This window comes from Eubalaena glacialis, chromosome 9, assembly GCF_028564815.1.
Source record: "Eubalaena glacialis isolate mEubGla1 chromosome 9, mEubGla1.1.hap2.+ XY, whole genome shotgun sequence".
Lineage (NCBI taxonomy): Eukaryota > Metazoa > Chordata > Mammalia > Artiodactyla > Balaenidae > Eubalaena > Eubalaena glacialis.
In genome coordinates, this window is record NC_083724.1 from 78,557,427 (window position 1) to 78,570,039 (window position 12,613).

General features: G+C 35.4%; 1 pseudogene; it reads right to left on the reverse strand.

The window, feature by feature from the left end:
• Positions 1-1,449: 1,449 nt before the first annotated feature.
• Positions 1,450-5,441, reverse strand: LOC133097348 (14-3-3 protein zeta/delta-like; annotated as a pseudogene).
• Between the last annotated feature and the right edge of the window lie 7,172 nt (positions 5,442-12,613).

Genomic DNA, 12,613 nt, shown 5'->3' on the forward strand with positions numbered 1-12,613 from the left:
GTAAATGGTAACATGATTGATAAAGAAACAGAGTTTTATTTCCTCCTCTCTGATCCCCATATCTCTAATTGTTCACCTTATTACACTGGCTATAATGTCAAATAAAAGTGAATAAAGCGACAATAGTGGACAATCTTTTCTTTCTGAAAGTCCATTCATAAAACTTTTATTCTACTTACATTAACTTAATACATATGTTCTTAAAATTTTAATTGAGGGCTTCCCTGGTGGCACAGTGGTTGGGAGTCTGCCTGCCAATGCAGGGGACACGGGTTCGAGCCCTGGTCTGGGAAGATCCCACATGCCGCGGAGCAACTAGGCCCGTGAGCCACAATTACTGAGCCTGCGCATCTGGAGCCTGTGCTCCGCAACAAGAGAGGCCGCGATAATGAGAGGCCCGCGCACCACGATGAAGAGTGGCCCCTGCTTGCCGCAAGTAGAGAAAGCCCTCACACAGAAACGAAGACCCAACACAGCCATAAATAAAAAAATAAATAAATAAAATAAAATAAAATGGCGTTAGAGAAATAGCAATTAATTTTAAAAAATTTAATTGATATCGAAAAATTTATAAGAAATTAAGTAAACCTATCCATCATGTCAACTTATTTCTCTGCTAACTACTTTTACAGTCATGCATGTACAGCACAAAAATGAAAAAAACCTAAAAAAAGTTAAATACAACTTTGTTTTACTACTGTGATTGACATTTATAAAGTAATGGATATTAGGAAATGCATTTTTACTGCATCTTTAATTGTACATTTGTTCTTAGGTTGCCTAAAACATTTAGATACAAATAAGTGTAGCAAAAATAATGAAAGTAAAAAGCAGGCAACTTTACAAATTATGGAATATGAACTATTTCTGCCTTTATCCAAAGCAAACTGGGACACAACCTTCTCTAAAGGAACACTTCTGTAGATGTAGTCAAAAGTGTGCAAATTGAGGTTGTGTATTCCACAGATACACTTGGTTCAACATACAATATCCATTGGTATATATATATATTTGTACTACAGCCTTACGCTCTAAATCTTAAAGGACCCACAGTAACGACACCTCTGACTAGAACCAATTAACAGTAACGACACCTCTGACTAGAACCAATTACCCCTTTTATCTCCCACCAGGCAGTTTTGTTTGCTTAGACATGGAAGCAGTTTTCACACTGGCCCTTGTCAAGCCACAATGTACCAAAAGTACTATGCCAAGCATTAATAACTTGCGTAAAAATTCCACATCCCCATATTGAGCATCTCATAATGAAAACAGGTAAGTCCCTAAATGCTAACTGACCCTTCTCTTCTAGTATTAAACATAAAAACCACATGAGAAAGAAATTCAAATAGAAGTAATATAAAACTGTCACAAAGCATAAAAAACGGCTTGGATGAGAATGGTCTTTTGTAAATTTTAGGGTGATACAGACAAAAGTTGAAAGGCTGATTAATTTTCCCGACTTTCTCCTGCTTTGGCTTTGTCTTCTTGGGTATCCGATGTGCACAATGTTAAGTTGTCTCTCAGTCACTGCATTATTAGCCTCCTGTCTTTGTATGACTCTTCACTTAATGTAGCAATGGTTTCATCCAAAGTTGTCTTTGAAAGAAAGCAGGCTTTCTCAGAGGAGTTCAGATCTCAAAATAGAATACAGGGAAATTAAGGACCAGATCCAATGTGATAGGAGGAGTCCGTTACATTTCCTTTTTGCTGATTTCAAAAGCCTCTTGGTATGCTTGTTGTGACTGATCCACAATCCCTTTCGTGTCACCAGTGGCAACCTCAGACATGTAATGGTAGTAGTCACCTCTCATTTTCAAATAGAAGTGTTTGCTCTCTGCTTGTGCAGCATTGGGACCAAGAACTCTTCCAAAAGAGACAGTACATCATTGCAGATGTACTCTAACCTTGGTCTCAACCTCCTCTCTTCACAAGTCATCTGTTGTTTTGTTCCGCATCTTCTGTCTTTAACTCAATACTTGAGATGACCCTCCAAAATGGCCTACAAATTCTTACAACATTTTTATAAGTCACTGAGAGAAGATTACCCTCCCCATTGGATAATTCAGCTCCTTGCTTAGTTACAGACATCATGCAGGCTGACGTGACATCACACTACTCATCCTGCTCAGCCAGTTTTGTTTCTGATCCAGCTTATTTTCATTCATGACTGGATGTTTATGTCCAGAGTGGCTGGTGGAAGATGGATGGGGGCTCAGCAGTGTCTGACTTTTTGTTTTCAAAGATACTTTTATCAGATTAATGATGTTCTCATCTATTCCTGAATTACTAAGAGGTTTTCTTTTTTAAGACATGAATTTAGGTTGAACTTTATCAAATACTTTCCCTTCACCTAACTGAAATAACCATATTATTTTTCTCTTTTAATATCTTAATGTGGTAAATTATAGTCATGGATTGTTGAATCATAAGACTGAGGAAGAGCAGTTTTATGCATTTTCTTTTCATATAATTTATTTTCTTTGTTATATGTACCCATACAAGTTTAATTGTAACCAAGCAGGACCCTACTGGGCCTTCCTGGGACAGACCCCTCCCCCGTATCCTCTGGTTTAGTTCCTCTCTTAAGTATTTAGGTAACAGTATCTGTGCACATTTCCAGAGTTGTTTTACAGATACTAAAACCCCCACCAAAGGGAAGACATTAACTACTTGATGACCATGGGCACATAGCCTGCAGGCTTCCTGGAGACCAAGGATTGATAACATTAACCCCTGTGGCACTGCCCTGTTACCTCACCGTCAACCAATCACAGGACTATGCTGGTTACATAACCTGGGACTCCCCTCCCTCACCTGGCCTTTAAAAATACTTTCCTGAAACTTATCAGGGAGTTCTGGTATTTTTGAGCACTAGCTACCCTGGACTACTTGCTTGGCACGCTGCAATAAACGCTGCACTTTCCTTCACCACAACTCAGTGTCAGTAGATTGGCTTTACTGTGTGTGGGCGAGCTGACGTGTGTTTGGTTTGGTAACATACTTTTCAGTTCTTTTAAAATTTATTATAAAGTATACCATGCTATTTGTAATAATTTAGGACTTTTTACTAAAAATATATTGTTTAGGTTTATATATATTATCACATTCATTCATTTTGACTGTTGTTTCATATTTCATTGTGTAAGTAAACAATTTATTGTATGTTTGTTCATATCAATTATCAGAACTTTTTATAAGCTATAGTAATAAAGATAGTATGTAGCTGGCACAGGAATAGAAAACTGGCCAATGGAATAGAGAACCAAGAACTAGACTCACCCATTCATAGATCTTTAAGTACGTCAGAGATGTCCTGTCTCATCAGTAAGGAAGGGTGGGAGGATTCAATAAGTAAAACTGAAAAACTGGCTTTCCACAAAAATAAAATCATTTCCAGAAAGATTAAGGATTTGAATATTAAAAACAAAACTGTGAGCATCTTAGTAGAACATATTGGTGAACATATTTTAGGCATAAAAATTATTGACAATATTTGATAATATTAAAATTAAGAAAATGGGTTCATCAACAAATACTCCTAAGTGAAACATAAGTTATAAATGAGAAAAAGCTATCAGCAATAAACACAGCCAACAAGTAAATTTTATGAAGGCTAGTTAAAGAACTCCTACAAATTAATAAGTAAAGCTACAACTCAAAGAAAACAATGGGGCAAAGGACATGAAAAAGCATTTGACAGCAGAGGAAATACATATCGCTAATAAATGAACTTCATCCATTGTCAGGGCGATGTAAATCAAGACTGCTATAAGATACCATTGTAACTCTCATTAAAAGAGCAGATATTTTAAAAGCTTGGAAGAACCCTGTGATAAATCAATATTTCCTGCCATATCAGTAAACAAAGGATGTCACAGTCATCAACGTTTGCAGCCCTCCAACATGAGCTGGTGAGCCCTGAGGAAACTCAGGGCTGAAAAGAATACCTGCCATCTAGCAGCCATCAGACTGCAGCCACTCCGTACAGTGAGCTCTCAGGAAACTCAGGATGTGAAAACACAGAATACTGGCCCCAGATGGCTGAGGTGCATATCAAAGGAATGATTTCAGTGAGCCCAGACTCTTGCATCTTCCCATACATAGAAAAGCGCTCAATTCCTTAACTTGAGATATCTGGTTTTCTTTAATTAACAATAATCTTTCGATGTACAGACTACCTGCCCTTTGTTACAAAGTTTCTATATAGCCTGGCTCCCTCCCCCCCCCCACCCCGGCCGCCTTCGCCTCCTTGGAGCAGTTTCTCAGAGTTATCTGAAGCGCTGTCTCCCAGGCTGCAGTCCTCATTTTGCCTCAAATAAAACTTAACTCGCAACTCTCACTTTGTGCATTTTTTTAAAAGTCAACATCTGTGTTGGAAGTGATATACACCTTAAATCTCTTATACATTTCTGGTAGGAGTGCTAAGTGTTAAAAGCACTATGGTATTACCTTGTAAGTTTAGACTAGTAATACTAATCCTGTATATAAAGTCAAGAGAAACATATGTTTATATATATGTTTATACGTATATATATCAGAAGACATGTACAAGAATGTTCATAGCAAAACTGTTCATAATAGCAAAACCATAGAAAAAACTCAAATGCTCATTGGCAAGAGAGTAGATGAATTAATTGTGTACTTACATGACGGACTATAGAACAACATTCAAATTGAACAAATTATAGCAATACTGTATATGAATGTTAATTGCATGCTATTTAGTGAAAAAATATACTAAATTATTACATTATAGTACAATATCCTCCTTACTAGTGTTAAAACAACTAAAATCATATACACTTTATGGAAACATGAAATAGTTAAAAAGAACTATATAAAATGGAAAGCAAGAGAATGATGAACATAAGAATCAGGTGACAGTTTCTTTGGGTGAAAAGGATGAAAGAAATAGGAGAAAAACAGGGGGAAAAGCCATAGAGCTACAAATGAGTTACCATGAAAAATCTGGCTTTTAGTGTTTTTTATGTAAAAGATTGTATCATCTGCAGAGACAATTTAACTTATTCCTCTCTGAATCAGATATATTTTATTTCTGTTTATTGATTAATTGTTCTGGCCAGAGACTCCAACCAAAAACTATTAGAACTAATAAATGAACTCAGTAAAGTTGAAGGAAACAAAATTGATATACAAAAATTAGTTACATTTTTATACACTAACAATGAGCTATCTGAAAAAGAAGTTAAGGATACAATGCCGATTACAATAGCATCAAAAAGAATAAAATACTTAAGAATTCATTTAACCAAGGAAGTGGAAAATTTGTACAACTGAAAACTGTAAAACAGGGGTCCCTAACCCCCAGGCTGCAGACTGGTACCAGTCTGTGGCCTGTTAGGAACCGGGCCGCAGGAGGTGAGCCACGGGCACGCGAGTGAGCAAAACTTCATCGGCCACTCCCCATTGCTCCCCATTGCTCGCATTACCGCCTGAACAATTCCCCCCCATCCGTGGAAAAATTGCCTTCCATGAAACCGGTACCTGGTGCCAAAAAGGTTGGGGACCACTGCTATAAAACACTGATAAAAGAAAGATATAGGAATCAAAACAGTATGACACTGGCATACAAACAGACACATAGACCAATGAAACAGAATAGAGAGACCAGAAATAAACCCATATGTATACAGCCAACAACAAAGGTTTCAAGAATATACAATAGGGGAAGTATGGTCTCTTCAATATATGGTACTGGGAAAACTGGATACTCATATGCAAAAGAATGAAATTGAAACCTAATCTTACATTGTAAATAAAAATTAACTTGAAATGGATTAAAGACATAAATGTAAGATCTGAAACCATGGAACTCCTTAAAGAAAACATAGGGGAAAAGCTCCTTGACACTGGTCTTGGCAACAATATATATATTTTTTATATGGCACCAAAAGCAGACAAGAAAAGCAAAAATTAAAAAGTGGGAATACATCAAGCTAAAAACCTCTGTACACAGCAAAGGAAACAATCAGAAAAATGGAAGGGCAATGTATGGCATGGGAGAAAATATTTGCAAATCATATATTTTTGATAAGAGGTTACAGTCCAAAAAATATAAGGACCTCATACAATTCAATAGCAAACTAAACGATACAGTTAAAAAGTGAGCAAAGGACCTTACAGACATTTATCCAAATAAGACATACACATGGCCAACAATTATATGAAAAGGTGCTGAAAATCACTAATCATCAGGAAAATGCAAATCAAATGAGATATCTCCTCATACCTGTTAGTATGGCTATTATCAAAAAGACAGGAGATAAATATTGATGAGGGTGTGGAAAAAAGCAAACTCTTGTACATTTTTAGTGGGAATGTAAACTGGTACAGCCATTATGGAAAAAAAATATAGAAGTTCCTCAAAAATCAAAAATATAACTACACATGGCCCAGCAATCCCACTTCCGGATATGTATCCAAAGGAAATGAAATCAGTGTCTTGAAGAGATATCTGTACCCGTAATTTCACTGCAGCATCATTCACAATAGCTAAGGTATGGAAACAACCTAAGTGTCTGTCAACAGATAAATGGACAAAGAAACTGTGGCATGTGTGTGTGTGTATATACATATATGTATTTGTATATATATGCATATGTACATGTGTATATATATATATATATATAATATATAATAGAATATTAATCACCCATAAAAAGAAGGAAATTCTTCCCTTTGCAACATGAATGAACCTGGGGGATGTTATCCTAAGTGAAATAAGCCAGACACGGAAAGACAAATACAATATGGTCTCATTTATATGTGGAGCATAAAAAAGTCAAACTCATAGAACCAGTGAGTAGAATGGTGATGGCCAGAGGCTGGGGGTTGGGGGAAATGGGGAGATATTGGTCAAAGGGTAAAAACTTTCAGTTATAAGATGAATCAGCTCTGGGGATCTAATATACAGCATGGTGATTATAGTTAATTATACAGTACTGTATACTTGAAACTTGCTAAAAGAGTAAATCTAAAGTGTTCTCATTGCACAAACAAAAAATGATAACTATATGAGTTTATGGATGTGTTAACTAACTTGATTGTGGTAATTATTTCACAATGTTATCATATATTAAATCATCACTTTGTGCTATCTAAAAAAAAAGTGCACTTACTTTGCAGCCCACCCATTTCACTCCCAAGTATTTACCCAAGAGAAATGAAAAAAAAAAAAGTGTAAATACTTGTTCATAAATATTCACAGAAATTTTATTTAGAATAGCCAAAAAAGCAGAAACAAACCAAATGTCTACCAACAAGTAAATAAATTGTAGTACATCCATGTAATGGAATACTACCTAAAAAACTAACTGTTGATACCTGCAACAACGTGACTGAATTTCAAAAGAATTTTGATGAAATAAATCAGAAACAAAGTACATACTATGTGATTCAATTTACATGAAATTCTTAAAGCCTCTAAACTACAGTGAGAGAGTAGCTAAGTGGTTGTCAGGGCCTGGAGCTGAGGGAGGTGTATTGCCTTGCAAAAGAGGATCAGGGAGCTCTTTGGGATGAAGATGGTCTTCTATGTCTAGATTGTGATAATGGTTACCCAAGTCTACATATTTGTCAAAATTCATTGAACTGTATACTTACAATGAGTGCATTTTCTTTTCTATAAATTGTACTCCAGTAAAACTGACAAAAAAGAATATCACCTTCATTCTGGGTGGTATGTTCACAAACATGTATTATATTAAAGTAAACAAACAATCTAATCACATAAATTTAGTAAATATATACCTACACAATGGAAGGTCACAAATGTACGGTGGATTATGATCGATCCTAGTCTGGACACTTGAGATCCTTTAAAATTTTGAAAAGAAACACATTTGCCCATGCACTCTCACTGCCTTTTAGAAAGTTTAAATAAAACTTTATTGGCATGTCTGAGAATTGATATGTGTTTATTATATCTTTGATAGGAACATGTGTTATTATTGCCTTGATATTTGAAAATTTATTAGAGATACAAAGAAAATTACATGACTCTTCAGCTGCTATCTGCTACTAGTGTATTGAGAAAAACAGTGGATAATTTGTTTGCAGACAGAAGTAATGTCCGATCCTAGTTCTCTGGAGCTGTAAGGTGGAAGCAGGGGTGGAGGAACAGGCAAGGGCAAGGAAGGGGCAGATACTCTCTTTGCTGGAATTCAGCATAGAAGCTGAAGCTTGATGTGCCAAAGGTCTGAAGCAGAAGAAAGTCAGAATGCCAACTCATGTAACCATCTTTCATTGGTTAGATTCCAATTATTTCTCTAAAAATTCAGATGGATAATCCTTGATCCCAGCCTAAACTACAGCCTTTTTTAAAAAAAAATAGGAGACAGAAGTTGCCCTAATATACGAAGAATAGAGAACATGGTTGGAACTTGAAATTGCTGGCTTCTCTGAAAATGTCTGAACTTTATGCAATTATATAGACATCATTTCCTAAGAAATCCACATAGCAAACACTGTAATTTCTCTGACACTGCCAATTAATAGAGACAACTATACTATGGCTCCAACCCATTGATTAGTTCTCAGATATCATCCAGATTGTTTTCTTATACTGACATCCATGGCCATGCTTCTTGCTTGAGAGGTAGTAGAAGGCAAACACTGAAGGTGCAAGTTCAGGACTCAGATAGACCTGGGTTTATGTTCTAACTCTTCACTGAGTAGCTATTTGACATTGAGAATGTGACAACTTTTCTATGCCCTGTTTTCCTCATCTGTAATATCAAGAGAATAATAGTAAGAACAATAAATTTTTGAAAGGTTTTTATATCTTTATAGTGTTAAATGGATTAATATATGCAGGCACTTATAGTTAGAGCTCAACATATGACAGCTATAAAGAACGTATTTAAAAATATTTTTGTTCCAAGAAAATGTTTATGTAGTGAGATTTTGTTCAACCAGTTTGTCCTGAAAGACTAATTTTCTACCTAAAAGAGGCTGGATTCAAGATCCTTCTCACTTTAGAAAATAACCTGTAGAAATAGATTCTCAGTGGACTCGTATGTGTTTGGAAACCTATACCTCAAACTGAAAGTGATTAACTGAAGAAAGAACAAGTTTGTTTTTATTTCTTGAAGAGGTATCACCAACCCTGAGTGTAACTCTGATCCGTCTTACTAATACTCTGTCTATTCTTGTCAAGCAGATGAAAATGTGGTAGGCTGGGGCTGGTGATTTACTCAGATCACTCAAATCTCCATTTGACAGGCACTTCTTATTATCTCTCTCTATTTTTGTTCCCTGTGCAATTTTGGAATGGCATCTATGTATTTTCCTTCTTTTCAGTTGAAAACAAAACTGAACTAAATTAAAGTAAACAGAACAATACAAACATTCCCCTCCCAAACAAAAACAGCTTGGAACATGTTCTTGTGTATCATGATATAACCAGAAAGTTTTCTTCCATACCAGTATCTGTGATTCTAAAGACAAAGAGCATTGACCAAGGGTTAGGGAACATTACAAGAAATTTTACAGAGTGTTGGGACTTTCCAGATGATGCTGATTTATTACCATCACTAAACAGGCTAAGTTTATTATCCAGATCTGGAATGTCCTACCATCCTAAATGGTCTACTTAAGAGAGTAATACTGATTATACATGACTCAGTTATATATACCCTTAGTCAGCATTTTTTTGGCATGAGAACCAATTTATGGAAAACAAAGTCATTTAAAATGATATTTAAAAATGAAAGTAGTCTTAAAAATGTATCTTTTAAAAAAATGATAAATGTTCACTTAAAAACATCCAAACTATATACTTCCAACTACAATAAAATAAAATATCATCAACACCCAGAAACAGCGACAAAAACACATTAATTCTATTTTACTTCATTGAGTCCCAAGAGGAAAAGGTATGCTTATACAACTTGGACTACCTATTTTATTGTGCAAAATAATTACAATGAGAAAACAATTTTCTTTTTTTTTTTTTTCCTATTAGAGAAGTAGCAAGAGGGAGGCAGCTTTCTAAGAAGCTCACATCCTGATATTAAATTGATTATTTTCTGAATCTATATGATCTCTCTTTGACAGTCGGTCACTGCTGATATATAGCTATAGATTACACAATTGCATTCTTAGTCTCAGTTTTGCTTCTTTGTTTAATTAGTTGAATCTCATTGCCAGTCAGGACAAGGAGCTTCAAGGTTTACTCTTCTTATTTAAGTCAAACTGTCCTACAGGCAATTCAGTGAAGGCCTTTTCTATGAGAACAGGGCCTTCTGGGGATCTAGTGCACAGCATGGTGATTATAGTTAATAATACTGTATTGTGTGCTTCAAATTTGCTAGGAGATTGTATCTTAAGTGTTCTTACCACACACACACACACACACACACACACACACACATAACTAGGTGAGATAATGGATATGTGGTAATCATTACACAATGTGTGCATATATCAAAACATCAACTGTACAGCTTAAATACATATAATTTTTATTTGTCAATTATATCTTAATAAAGCTAGAAAAAATAGGGTCACAAACCATAGTTTACAATTATTGAAAGATCAATCCTTAGCCTTTCTATATTGAAGTTTTTGTTTAAAGGAGAATCACAAGGCTTTTAAATATTTAAGATGTCTCTAAAAGAAGGAAACAGAAAGACACAAATCACAACTTAAAGCCCTTAGGCTGATTAAGGCCAAGCTGAGGAAGCATTCTATATCCTTTCTCAAATCCTAACCTTTTTCTCCTAGTTTTATCTTCTTAGGGTGCTGTGCCTTGGTCTTTAGATCACCAAAATTCTGATTTACTAATTTTATATGCCATTTTGATCACCCTTTTTCTATAGTACAACATCTCTGATTCCCCTGCCTCCTTCCACCTCCCCTTCCAGGCTTAGAAGGGTGATGCAGACCCAGTATTCTATTCAGAAGAATATACAGACAGGTTAAACTAGCCAGTTGAACATATATACTATGCATTTTTTACTGTTCTAAAGTAACGATTAACAAAATATCTCACTTTGCACCAGGGGTTGTGTTATATATTTAAAGCAAAATGTCATAAACAAATCTGGGGTTTTATTATGATCCACCATTTACTGAATTTATGACTTTGAACAGTTCTTTTACTTTTCTGAACTTCTGTTGCCATGTTGGTAAAATGAGAAAAAAGTCTAAATATATTTACTTAGTAAGATTACGTATACTCATTTTGCAAATAATATATGCAAAAATATCTGTACGTAGCAGGTATTCTAAAAGTAAGTCTCCCATTTCCAGTATTTTCTATGATGAAACTAATTTATATTTTCATAAACCACTGTTTTAGCTTTTGACTGAAAATAATTAAATTCCAATTTTAAGGAAAGTATCTTAAATCCAATTCCAGCACCTTGATTACCAAAGCAAAAACTGAGTTCTAAAACTATCAGGTGATGGCAAGTGAATCAACTCCTTTTTACTGGATTGTTTTCTGGTTAAGTTAACACCTATTTCAAAACTTATCCAGAATTTTTGCCTTTTGGCTTTGACACTGAACTTAAAGTGGTGATATTTCAGGGAACACTGAAATGCAAAGGACGCTAGGTTGCATTTACTTTAAGGTTCATTCACAGTGACTTTTACATGACTTGTTAGACATTAGCCTCCCTGTTTTGAAAAGGCCAGGTACATCAGGGTCAGTGCAGAGGGTGATCACCATTAGCCTGCACTTTGTCACTGTCATCCAGCTGCTGAATGGCTGCATTTTACATTGCACAGGTAATGGAGGATGTCAGAGCTATTTCAACTCCTATACAAGTCAGAAGTTAACCAAGGACTCAGGGTTTCTGATTTTAGTAAGAAAGACTTTTTCTGCCCAAGTCCCTCAAATAACCTATGCTTGATTTTCAATGGGAATATAGTAATTATTGTCTGTGAGTGCATTTCATTAACCTATTAATGAACTCTAGGGTAGAATGAGATCAGAATTTAGTATGTAAATTTGTAGGTAATTATAGGACAGGCACAAACTTTGCTTCAAATATTTGCTTTAAACTGGATTTTAACCAAGATTAAATATCATTATGAGATGCGTGTTGTGTTGCCTTTCATTCTTTATATCACCTATTAGTATATGTGGTTTCAGAAATTAAGTTACAGCATGCTCACTCAAGACTGCACTGATCCCACTTGCTCCTACTTAAGCCCAGCCCAACAGGCTGCAGCACCCAAACACTGACAGTTTTATTTGGGCTTTGAGCATAGATTTTATTTCACTTCATTACATCTTATCACACTTTACATTTTTTATTCCACTATGGCTGGCTCATCCTCCTTTCACACTGCCAGAGGCTACCAATTGGTAATAAATCTCAGCCTCCAACCCACTCGAAAGAGGAGAAATCAAATGAGTAAAAAAGAAAGTAGACCATAGCCCCTGCTTCCATTCACACTCATAGATTTTCTGCAACCTTAGGGGATTTGTTAAGGTCCTATGTGTACCATTTAAGGATAACCATGAATTGTATGAAAGGAGACTTGGATTTTAAAAAATTTAAAAAAATTTATTTTTGAAGTATAGTTGATTTACAATGTTTTGTTAATTACTGCTGTACAGCTTATAATTCAGTTATAC